Raw genomic sequence first — 11,671 nt, forward strand, 5'->3', positions numbered from 1 at the left:
GGGAAACAATGGAAACAGTGAGAGACTTTATTTTTTTCTTGGGTTCAAAAATCACTGCAGATGGTGATTACAGCCATGAAATTAAAAGATACTTGCTGTTTGGAAGAAAAGCTGTCATCAACCTACACAGTGTATTAAAAAGCAAAGACATTACTTTGCTGACAAATGTCTGTCTAGTCAAAGCTATATTTTTTCCAGTAGTCATGTATGGATATGAGCACTGGACCATACAAAAAGCTGAGCAAAGAAGAATTGATGCTTTTGAACTGTGGTGTTGAGGAAGATTTTTGAGAGTCCCTTGGACTGCCAGGAGGTCCAACCAGTCAATCCTAAAGGAAAACATTCCTGAATATTTATTGGAAGGACTGATGTTGAAGCTACAACTCCAATACTTTGGCCACCTGATGGAAAGAACTGACTCATTGGAAAAGACTCTGATGCTGGGAAAGATTTAAGGCAGGAGGAGAAGGGTGTGACAGAGGACAAAATGGTTGGATGATATCACCGACTTGATGGGCATGAGTTTGAGCAAGCTCCAGGTGTTGGTGATGGACAGGGAAGCCTGGCATGCTGCAGCCCAATTGGTCCGAAAAGTCGGACATGACTGAGCGACTGAACTGAACTGTTTTTATATCCAATTGGTACACTATGTCAACAATAATCCTATATGCGAGATAGCAAAAGAAACACAGATGTATAGAACAGTCTTTTCGACTCTGTGGGAGAGGGCGAGGGTGGGATGATTTGGGAGAATGGCATTGAAACATGTATAATATCATATGTGAAACGAATCGTCAGCCCAGGTTCAATGCATGATACAGGATGCTCAGGGCTGGTGCACTGGGATGACCCAGAGGGGTGGTATGGGTAGGGAGATTGAAGGGGAATTCAGGATGGGGAACACGTGTACACCCATGGCAGATTCATGTTGATGTATGGCAAAACCAATACAATATTGTAAAGTAACTAGCCTCCAGTTAAAATAAATAAATTTATATTAAAAATAATTAAAAAAAGAACACACACACAAAGAATTATTGACAAGTATATATTTAGTGCCATTTTGTTACTTGTTTTCTGGTTGTATTTATAGTTCTTCCCTGTCCTTATGTTCTTCTAATTTCTTCCCTTGTGGTTTAATGATTTCTTTAGTAGTGTGATTGTGTTCCTTTCTCTTGTTATGGTAATTTTCTATTTGTGATTATCATGGGGTTTGTGTATGTTGCCTGTACCTATTTCTACTTGTTTTAAACTGATAGTCATTTAAATTGAAATATATTCTAAAAGATACTTCCCTCTCCCGCTTTCTGTGGCTTTGGTATCATATTTTACATCTTCATGTTTATCCTTTAATGGTTTATTTTCTCTAGTTGATTTTACACTATTGGATTTTAATCTTCATATTTATTTATTTCAGTAGTTGACTCACAGCTTTTCCTACACATTTGCCTTTATTAGTGGGATTTACAATCTGAGCCACTAGGGACTCTCCATAAATTCTTAACTTCTCCTTACAGCATTTTCTTTTCCTCTTAGACCCTTTAACTCATTTCATATGGTTAGTTTAGTATTAAATAAATCTTAGTTTTGCTTGTCTAAAAAGTTTTTTAAATCTCTCTTTCAATTCTTAATGACAACCTTGGTTGGAAGATTATCCTAGGCTTAACTTTTTCCCTTTAGCACGTTAAATACATTATCCCACTCCCTTTTTGTCTGCAAAGTTTCTGAAGAAAAAATCATCTGATTTTTTACTGGGGTTCTGCTGTATATGACAGGTTTTCTCTTGTTGCCTTTAGAATTATTTAATTTTAACTTTTGGTCTTCTAAATATATCTATTAATACTAATTTGGAGTTCTTTGTGTTCATCTTCTTTGGGACTCTCTGTGCTTTTTATAACTAGAAATCTGTTTCTGTGTGTACTTGTTTAGTCATAGGAAATCAGCCAAAGCCCCAGGCAGTTTTCAGTCTGCTTCCTCTGCCTTGTTCCTGGGAGTAAAGATCTATTCTTACTTTTTATGAGCAGAGACTTGGTTTCTTACAGCCTTCCGATAAGTCTCATTTTTTTCAAATAAACTAAAGGAACTTATCTCCCTGGTGTTAGATCCCAGAGCTGCAGTACCTAACATGTCATTGGAACCTCCCACTCTCCAGGAAGTATCCCCAGGCTCATGATATTCTCCTCAACTTCTGTGGCCCCCTCTGGAAGCATGGGCCCCTACCTGGTGGCTTCTTCTCTCTTCATACTCAATTCTGTGTAGATCTATCTTTTCTTTAAATTAATTAATTTAATTGGAGGATAATTAATTTAAAATACTGTCTTAAATTTGTAAGGAATATATTAAATTAAAAAAAAATACTGTGATGTTTTTTGCCATATATAAACATGAATTGGCCACAGGTATACGTGTCCTTCCCATTCTGAACCCCCTTCCCACATCCCTCCCCACCTGATCCCTCTGGGCTGTCCCAGAGCACCAGCTTAGGGTGCCCTGCCTAATGCATCAAACTTGCACTGGCCATCTATTTTACACCTAGTAATGAACATATTTCAATGCTATTCTCTCAAACCATCTCACCTTCACCTTCTCCCACTGAGTCCAAAAGTCTGTTTTCTACATCTGTGTTTCCTTTGCTGACCTGAAAGTAAGATCATCAGTACTGTCTTTCTAAATCCCATATATATGCATTAATATACAGTATTTGTCTTTCTCTTTCTGACATACTTCACTCTGGGTAATAGGCTCCAGGTTCATCCACCTCATTAGAACTGACTCAAATGCATTCCTTTTTACAGTTGAGTAATGTTCCTTTGTGTATATACACCATAACTTCCTTATCCATTCATTTGCCAATGGACATCTAGGTTGCTTCCATGTCCTAGCTATTGTAAATAGTGTTTCAATGAACACTGGGGCACATGTGTCTCTTTCAGGTCTGATTTCCTCTGAGTGTATGCCCAGCAGTGGGATTGCTGGGTCATATGGCAGTTCTATTCCCAGTTTTTTAAGGAATTTCCACACTGTTCTCCATTGTGGCTGTACAAAATTTGCTTTCCCACCAACAGCCCACACCCTCTCCCACATTTATTGTTTGTAAACTCTTGATGATGGTCATTCTGACCTGTGTGAAATGATAGTCATTATAGTTTTGATTGCATTTCTCTAGTAATTAGTGATGTTGAACATCTTTCATGTATTTGTTAGCCATCTCTATATCTTCTCTGGAGAACTGTCTGTTTATATCTTTTGCCAACTTTTTGATTGGGTTGTTAATTTTTCTGGTATTGAGCTGCCTGAGCTGCTTGTGTATTTTGGAGACTAATTTCTTGTCAGTTGTTTTGTTTGCTATTATTTTGTTCCATTTTGAGGGCTGCCTTTTCACCTTGTTATAGTCTCCTTCCTTGTGCAAAACCTTTTAACCTTAATTAGGTCCCATTTTGTTTAGTTTTTGTTTTTATGTCCTTTACTCTTAGTGGTGGGTCATAGAGGATCTTGCTGTGATTTATGTCAGAGTGTGTTCAACCGATGTTTTCCTCTAAGAGTATTATAGTTTATGGTCTTACATTTAGGTCTTTAATCCATTTCGAGTTTATTTCTGTGTATGGTGTTAGAAAGTGTTTTAGCTTCTTTCTTTTACACATAGCTAACAGACTCTATTTTTTTGGGCTCCAAAATCACTGCAGATGGTGATTGCAGCCATGAAATTAAAAGACGCTTACTCCTTGGAAAGAAAGTTATGACCAACCTAGATAGCATATTCAAAAGCAGAGACATTACTTTGCCAACAAAGGTTCATCTAGTCAAGGCTATCGTTTTTCCAGTGGTCATATATGGATGTGAGAGTTGGACTTTGAAGAAAGCTGAGCACCAAAGAATTGATGCTTTTGAACTGTGGTGTTGGAGAAGACTCTTGAGAGTCCCTTGGACTGTAAGGAGATCCAACCAGTCCATCCTAAAGGAGATCAGTCCTGGGTGTTCATTGGAAGGACTGATGCTGAAGGTGAAACTCCAATGCTTTAGCTACCTCATACGAAAAGTTGACTCATTGGAAAAAACTCTGATGCTGGGAGGGATTAGGGGCAGGAGGAGAAGGGGATGACAAAGAATGAGATGGCTGGATGGTATCACCGACTCGATGGACATGAGTTTGAGTAAACTCCTGGAGTTGGTGATGGACAGGGAGGCCTGGCATGCTGTGATTCATGGGACCACAAAGAGTTGGACACGACTGAGTGACTGAACTGAATGACTGAACTGAACCACTTCTCCCAGCACCGCATGTTGAAGAGATTGTCTTTTCTCCAGTGTATATTTTTGTCTTCTTTGTCAAAGCTAAGGTGTCCATAGGTGTATGGATTTATCTCTGCTGCTGCTTCTGCTAAGTCGCTTCAGTTGTGTCCTACTCTATGTGACCCCATAGATGGCAACTGATCAGGCTCCTCTATCCCTGGGATTCTCCAGGAGAGAATACTGGAGTGGGTTTCCATTTCCTTCTCCAATGCATGCATGCATGCTAAGTCACTTCAGTCATGTGCAACTCTGTGGACAGCAGCCCACTAGGCCCCTCTGTCCACAGGATTCTCCAGGCGAGAATACTGGAGTGGGTTGCCATTTCCTTCTCCACCATTTATCTCTAGGCTCTCTATTTTGTTCCATTGATCTATATTCTGTCTGTGCCAATATCATAGTGTCTTGATGACTGTAGCTTTGTAGTATAGTCTGAATTCAGAAAGTTTGATTCCTCCAGTTCCATTCTTCTTTCTCAAAATTGCTTTAGCTATTTGGGGTCTTTTGTGGTTCCATAAAAATTTATTTGTTCTAGTTCTGTGAAAAAATACCATTGTAGTTTGATAGAGATTGCATTGAATATATAGATTGCTTTGGGTAGTATACTAATTTTCACTATATTTATTCTTCCAATCCATGAACACAGTATATTTCTCCATCTGTGTCATCTTCGATTTCTTTCATCAGTGTTTCATATTTTTCTTATAGAAGTCTTTTGTTTGTAAGTATTTTATTATTTCCATTGTAATGGTGAATGAGATTGTTTCCTTAATTTCTCTTTCTGATTTTTCAGTGTTAGTATATAGAAATGCAAGGGGATTTCTACATATTAATTTTCTATCCTGCAACTTTACTATATTCATTGATTAGCTCTAGTAATTTTCCATTGGCATCTTTAGTGTTTTCTATTTGTAGATCTTTCTTTACAGCCTTGATTATACAAAAGCCTTTCTGCTAACTGCCCCCCGCCCCTCCCCCCACCGTTTGTTTTCATAAAAAGTTGCTCCACATTTTGATGTATTTTTTGAAGTAGGTGAGCTCAGCACACTCTTAATTTTCTATCTTGATTTCCAACCCCTGAATAAACTGTTTTACTTTTCCTAAAAGGAATCATAACTAATCCAGTTAGGGAAACAAATGTGAATAAAACAGCCATTAATCCATAACACCAGCATGTCATAGTGAGATCAAACTCAAATCTGTAGTCATAGCATGTGATTTTCTCAGTGATTACTTGCTATGTTGCTTTGCAAAAAAGAGATTATGTCTGTAGTATAACAGTAATTCTCTAATATTTATTGACCAAAGAAGGGGAAATAAAAGAGGTCCCAGTCCCTGATTTCTGAAGGAAGGTGAAGGTGAAGGTGAAGTCTCTCAGTAGTGTCTGACTCTGCGACCCTGTGGACTGTAGCCTACCAGTCTTCTCCATCCATGGGATTCTCCAGGCAAGAATACTGGAGTGGTTTACAATTTCCTTCTCCAGGGGATCTTCCCAACCCAGGGATCGAACCGGGGTCTCCTGCATTGGAGGCAGACGCTTTAACCTCTGAGCCACCAGGGAAGCCCGATCTATGAAATCCTAATCTAATAGGTATGAGATTTAGACCCAGAGTTCAATTACATCAAGTGTTATTTATGATTCTGATGAAGTATTTCTAAGGCGGCACTTTGGAAAACATTAAATTATTTCAAAAATAAATTGTGAGTACCCATCTCTCTATTGATATGAACTATTTAATAATCTATGAACCATAGTATTTCATTTACCTATTTAAATTGCCATCTTTCTAAATAATCATAACATCTTTATTCTTTAATTTTTTTTACAAGTCCCTGGTATGTAACTTTCAAATACTAAATATGTAGCATTTGGTTTAAGCCTATATACATCTAATTTTATCTACTCTAAAGAGAATTAATAAATATATAAAATATTTCATTGGGAAAAAATTAGTTATAATTAGAGGACCCATATCATGGTTTGTGAAAAAGTTGAGAGAATAATATGTAAGATTTTAGTTATTAATTGAAGAGGTATTTGTGAAGGGAATTTTAGCTGAAGGTGGAGGGTGTGAAGAAAACACAGGAAGGTTGCAATTCATATTCAGAGACTAAAAGCTCAGTATGCTTTGAATGTAGTAAGCAAATGGCAAATAGTGGAATTTATACACTAAGTGCATTTCTATAATAGATAGTAAATGGTTTCAATAGTAAACAAAGGAATTTATGATCCACTTAATTACGGAATTAAAGGTTTTTGAGCTGGAAAAGACCTTCTAGCATTCATCTTCTGTTAGAAAGTCCGTGGTAATTTAGACTACACTATATTTTAGAGCATCTCAAGGTGGGAAAGGGGAATCGACACGCCAAGCCTTAAATTGTTTGACTATGACCTTAAGTAGCAACTAGTAGATTTGTCTCAAACCTACAGTATACAAAGGCATTTTCTTTCAAAAAGACCCATTGAAAGTTCATATGGTAGATGTTTTTAAAATGTATTTTGCAAAGAGATTAAGTGGCTTGTTCAAAGTCAGAGACTGAAAAATGACAAATGAGGGTTGACATCTGGTTTCTCATACATTTTCCTATAATGTGTACTCCATATTAATGGACTTTTCCACTATTCTTATATTCTAAAGATGATAGTATAACCGCTGATTTTGTTTTGTTTTATTTTAATATCTGTATTTGCTTTTCTGACAAGTGTTTCTAGAATGTAACTCTTGCTTCAGTCCTTGTGGTAGTACAACCATTTGTATTCTTGGTACAGTACGGCTAGCAAAATGTTTTTGCCAAAAGTCCCACAGACCAGCTACTTCTCACAGGCTGGAGGTTGGTAACTTTCATAGAAAAGAAAGTATGCAGATGAAGCAATACAAACATCTTCAGGGACACTCTATTTTGCAATCAGGAAGACAGCTAGCATTCTTCCATAGATGGTTCTTGTGCCTGCAAAGTTTTTTTTTTTTTTTTCCCCATGACATAATTTCAAAAGCATCAGGAAATATTAACTTTTAAAATTGTCTGTGGAAACTATGACAATGTTATCAGAACTTTGAATGCACCTTTGTTAGTATCTAACTTGATAGTTATGGAATTTCAATTTAAAATCAACTGAAGTCCAAAAGTAGTTTTTAAAAAGCAGGCATTGTTGAAAGCATTAGTCATAAGTTTTAATTTGTTTGGATTTTCCTTCTAGAAAATACCACCTCATCATTTCATATTTCCCAAGTCAAATCTTTTGAAGACGTTTTTCCTGATCAGCTGTGAAAAATATTGTAATTCAACGTTATCTTGGCATAAATATATTCAAGAAAGGAAATTAAAGGACAGATTCAAAACATCTGCCAGATCCTGATAAAGATAGCGAAAATGATTTAGCCTGAGTCATTATCTCCCACTCAGGACTATATACCTCAGAGCTAGTCAACCCGCTTAATCATAGTTTGAATAGTCAGTCAAATGGAGTCTGACACTTTATTTCATTTTCTATCAAATATTTTTTTTTTCTCACTGTCAATCTGTGGCCTCCTTAGTTCTCATTTTAATTCTTATTATGAATACACACCCAGTTCCACAAGTATTTTTGTGGTTAGTAGAAACTTGCAATTAAATTGCCCATTCATTAATTATTAATCTGGTGTAGGTGACTTATGCCATTAAGTAGATGTTCAGTTCAGTTCAGTTCAGTCACTCAGTCATGTCCAACTCTTTGTGACCCCATGGACAGCAGCATGGACTGCATGCATCAATTAAGTAGATGGCTTAGAGCTTAAATTGAGCAAGACGCCCCCTTCCATGTGTAGTTTGGTGAATTTAGGCTACAGATCAGATTTTCAACATACAGATAGATGCTAATTTTGAGGAACATGCTCGTATTACATGTACCACTTAGCAATATGCATGTAAGTGATTGTTGAAATACAGTGCTAATATTTTACAAAACATATTAAGGGATCATCTATAAGTTACTATAATTAATAAGAGTGGAGTTGCTTTTCTTTCTTACAAAAGATTCTAATTCTTTCCCACAGGTAATATAGTTTTAATTTGGAACAAGAGATTTCAAAAGAAGTAAAGGGTAAATAACAATCTTAGTATGTGTTCAAATGTTTTGACACTTCAGTGAAAACTATACATTTAGTGACCAGTTTCATGCTTTATAATTTCAGTGAATATTGATCAGTATAAGAGAAAAGAAAGATGAGGAATGAGATTGAGTGAATTTTAAGTCTCACACAAAGTGCTTTCTTGTCTTATCCTAAATGTTATTGACTTTGACCATATGACTGGGATAGAAGAAAATAACCCAACTGAGTATAATTATCTACTCCAGGAAAATTAGAAGATTCATAGAATTCTGGGTAAGAGGAAAAGGGAACATTCATATATCTATCTATGAACAATTAGAGAATATGAAATACTTGTTCTTTTACTTATTCTCTGTTAAAACTAAGGATAAACTAAAATAAATTAGGAGGACTTGTCATGACATTTTCAGTGTTCTTGACTATTTTGGTTTTAGGGTGTGTTGGTCACCAACTTCAGGAACTTCGCAGGTGTAATCTGAAACCAACCCCTGTGGTGGAGAGCATGGAGAGATCAAAAAAGAAGCAAATCACTCCAGAATTTTAGGTGGCAAGTTTAATGAGCAAAGGAACTTACATAAAGAGGTCTGTGTGGGAGACTGCAAGACAAGCAATTCTCCACAACTGCTCACCAGAATCTTTAAGTTTATGTGGAGATCTTGGGGCTTCTCAGGAGATACAAGAAACTTTGGTTCAATCCCTGGATCGGTAAGATCTCCTGGAGAAGAGAAATGGCAACCCAATCCAGTACTCTTGCCTGGAAAATGTTGTGGACAGAGGAGCCTGGTGGGCTACAGTTCATGAGTTGCAAAAGGGTCAAACATGACTGAACACAGCATAGCATAGAACCCTTGAGGTTACTGTCAAGTATATAGCCCAGCTGTATACATGATTAAGCAACACATTATCCCCTCAAGATTGGATTATTAAAGAGCTCCACCCTGGGAACAGTGGATGGAATGCAAATTCCTAGAACAGGGTAGAGGGTAAAGTGTATCCAGTTGCCTGGTTCCAGCTCACAGGTCAATCATCAGTTACATGTTCCCCATGATCTCTCCCAACATTGCACTCTTACTGAATGGCTTTTACAATCTTACAGGCCTCTTCTGCAGTGTGCCCTGAACGTTCAGTGAGGAGCTTCAGTAGCATGGAGGTGACTTGTTTGGCCACTGTTTAGCTGCACTGGAGGCATATGCCACAGAAAGATATAGGCACATTCAAGAGAAAGTACCAACTAAGACAAAGATTCCCAAATAGGTAACAGTTTTTTCAAGAGTCTCATGATTTGGACCAGTGATTTATTAAATCCCCTGGGCTGGAGATTGGATCACTCAGGGTGTTTTCTTGTATCCTTGTGTATGCAAGGGGCATCTGTGCTTTATAAGTCAGGATGTGGAAAACAGGTCTGCCTCAGGTTCTTGCTGGTGGACCTGAATGTCTCTCCACACACCCTGACCCTGCTTCTCCTGCTGCTGCTAAGTCGCTTCAGTTGTGTCTGACTGTGTGACCCCATAGATGTCAGTCTATCAGGCTCCTCTGTCCCTGGGATTCTCCAGGCAAGAATACTGGAGTGGATTGCCATTTCCTTCTCCAATGCATGCATGCATGCTAAGTTGCTTCAGTCCTGTCCGACTCTCTGTGACCCTATGCACAGCAGCCCACCACGCTCTTCTGTCCACAGGATTCTCTAGGCAAGAATACTGCAGTGGGTTGTCATTTCCTTCTCCTTACCCTGACCCTACAAGGCTTTAATCACAATCATCCACCCCTCATTTTCCAACTGTCTAAGACATAAGGTTAATCCCTTTGGAGTTAGACCAAATGTCAGTTCAAAGGGTTAATGGCCAAGGTTCATTGTAATCACCAGCCAAACTGCTCTGAATTCTGTCCACTGAGGGATACAAAGGTGCTACAACAGGAAGAGGGTCTGGGTCATTTGGAGAATCTACATACTCTATCAGGGCCTAGTATCACCTACATTTCTATAGACAGTGAGCTGAAACACAAGATGCTCCTCTGCTGCAAATAGGCTGCCACTTAGTCAAAGCTGAGATTTGAACAATGGCAGAGGTGGGTTGGTCCTTCTGGCCACTGCCCCTGGCCTCAGGCGTGGGGGCATGGGGTAGCTCATCCCACCCCTGGTCTCGGATTGATTATGTTCTTTGCAGCCAAAGATGGAGAAGCTCTATACAGTCAGCAAAAACAAGACCAGGAGCTGACTGTGGCTCAGACCATGAACTCCTTATTGCCAAATTCAGACTTAAATTGAAGAAAGTAGGGAAAACCACTAGACCATTCAGGTATGACCTAAATCAAATCCCTTATAGAATATACAGTGTAAGTGAGAGATAGATTTAAGGGCCTAGATCTGATAGATAGAGTGCCTGATGAACTATGGAATGAGATTAAACACATTGTACAGGAGACAGAGATCAAGACCATTCCCAAAGAAAAGAAATGCAAAAAAAGCAAAATGGCTGTATGTGGAGGCCTTACAAATAGCTGTGAAAAGAAGAGAAGTGAAAAGCAAAGGAGAAAAAGAAAGATATAAACATCTGAATTCAGAGTTCCAAAGAATAGCAAGACGAGATAAGAAAGCCTTCTTCAGTGATCAATGCAAAGAAGTAGAGGGAAAAAACAGAATGGGAAAGACTAGGGATCTCTTCAAGAAAATCAGAGATACCAAAGGAACATTTCATGCAAAGATGAACTCGATAAAGGACAGAAATGGTATGGACCTAACAGAAGCAGAAGATATTAAGAAGAAATGGCAAGAATATGCAGAAGAACTGTACAAAAAAGATCTTCACGGTGGTAATAATAATCACAATGGTGTGATCACTGACCTAGAGCCAGACATCCTGGAATGTGAAGTCAAGTGGGCCTTAGAAAGCATCACTACGAACAAAGCTAGTGGAGGTGACGGAATTCCAGTTGAGCTATTCCAAATCCTGAAAGATGATGCTGTGAAAGTGCTGCGCTCAATAGGCCAGCAAATTTGGAAAACTCAGCAGTGCCCACAGGACTAGAAAAGGTCAGTTTTCATTCCAATCCCAAAGACAGGCAGTGCCAAAGAATGCTCAAACAACTGCACAATTGCACTCATCTCCCACGCTAGTAAAGTAACGCTCAAAATTCTCCAAGCCAGGCTTCAGAAATATGTGAACCGTGAACTTCCTGATGTTCAAGCTGGTTTTAGAAAAGGCAGAGGAACCAGAGATCAAATTGCCAACATCCGCTGGATCATGGAAAAAGCAAGAGAGTTCCAGAAAAACATCTATTTCTGCTTTATTGAC

General features: G+C 38.3%; 1 non-coding gene across 1 annotated transcript; it reads right to left on the reverse strand.

Moving 5' to 3' along the window:
* Nucleotides 1–5,776: 5,776 nt before the first annotated feature.
* Nucleotides 5,777–5,848, reverse strand: TRNAW-CCA. Its single transcript has one exon. It is a non-coding gene; the product is annotated as a tRNA-Trp (tRNA).
* Nucleotides 5,849–11,671: the final 5,823 nt, after the last annotated feature.

Source organism: Bison bison, unplaced genomic scaffold, assembly GCF_000754665.1.
Source record: "Bison bison bison isolate TAMUID 2011002044 unplaced genomic scaffold, Bison_UMD1.0 scf7180017864210, whole genome shotgun sequence".
NCBI classification, from domain to species: Eukaryota; Metazoa; Chordata; class Mammalia; order Artiodactyla; family Bovidae; genus Bison; species Bison bison.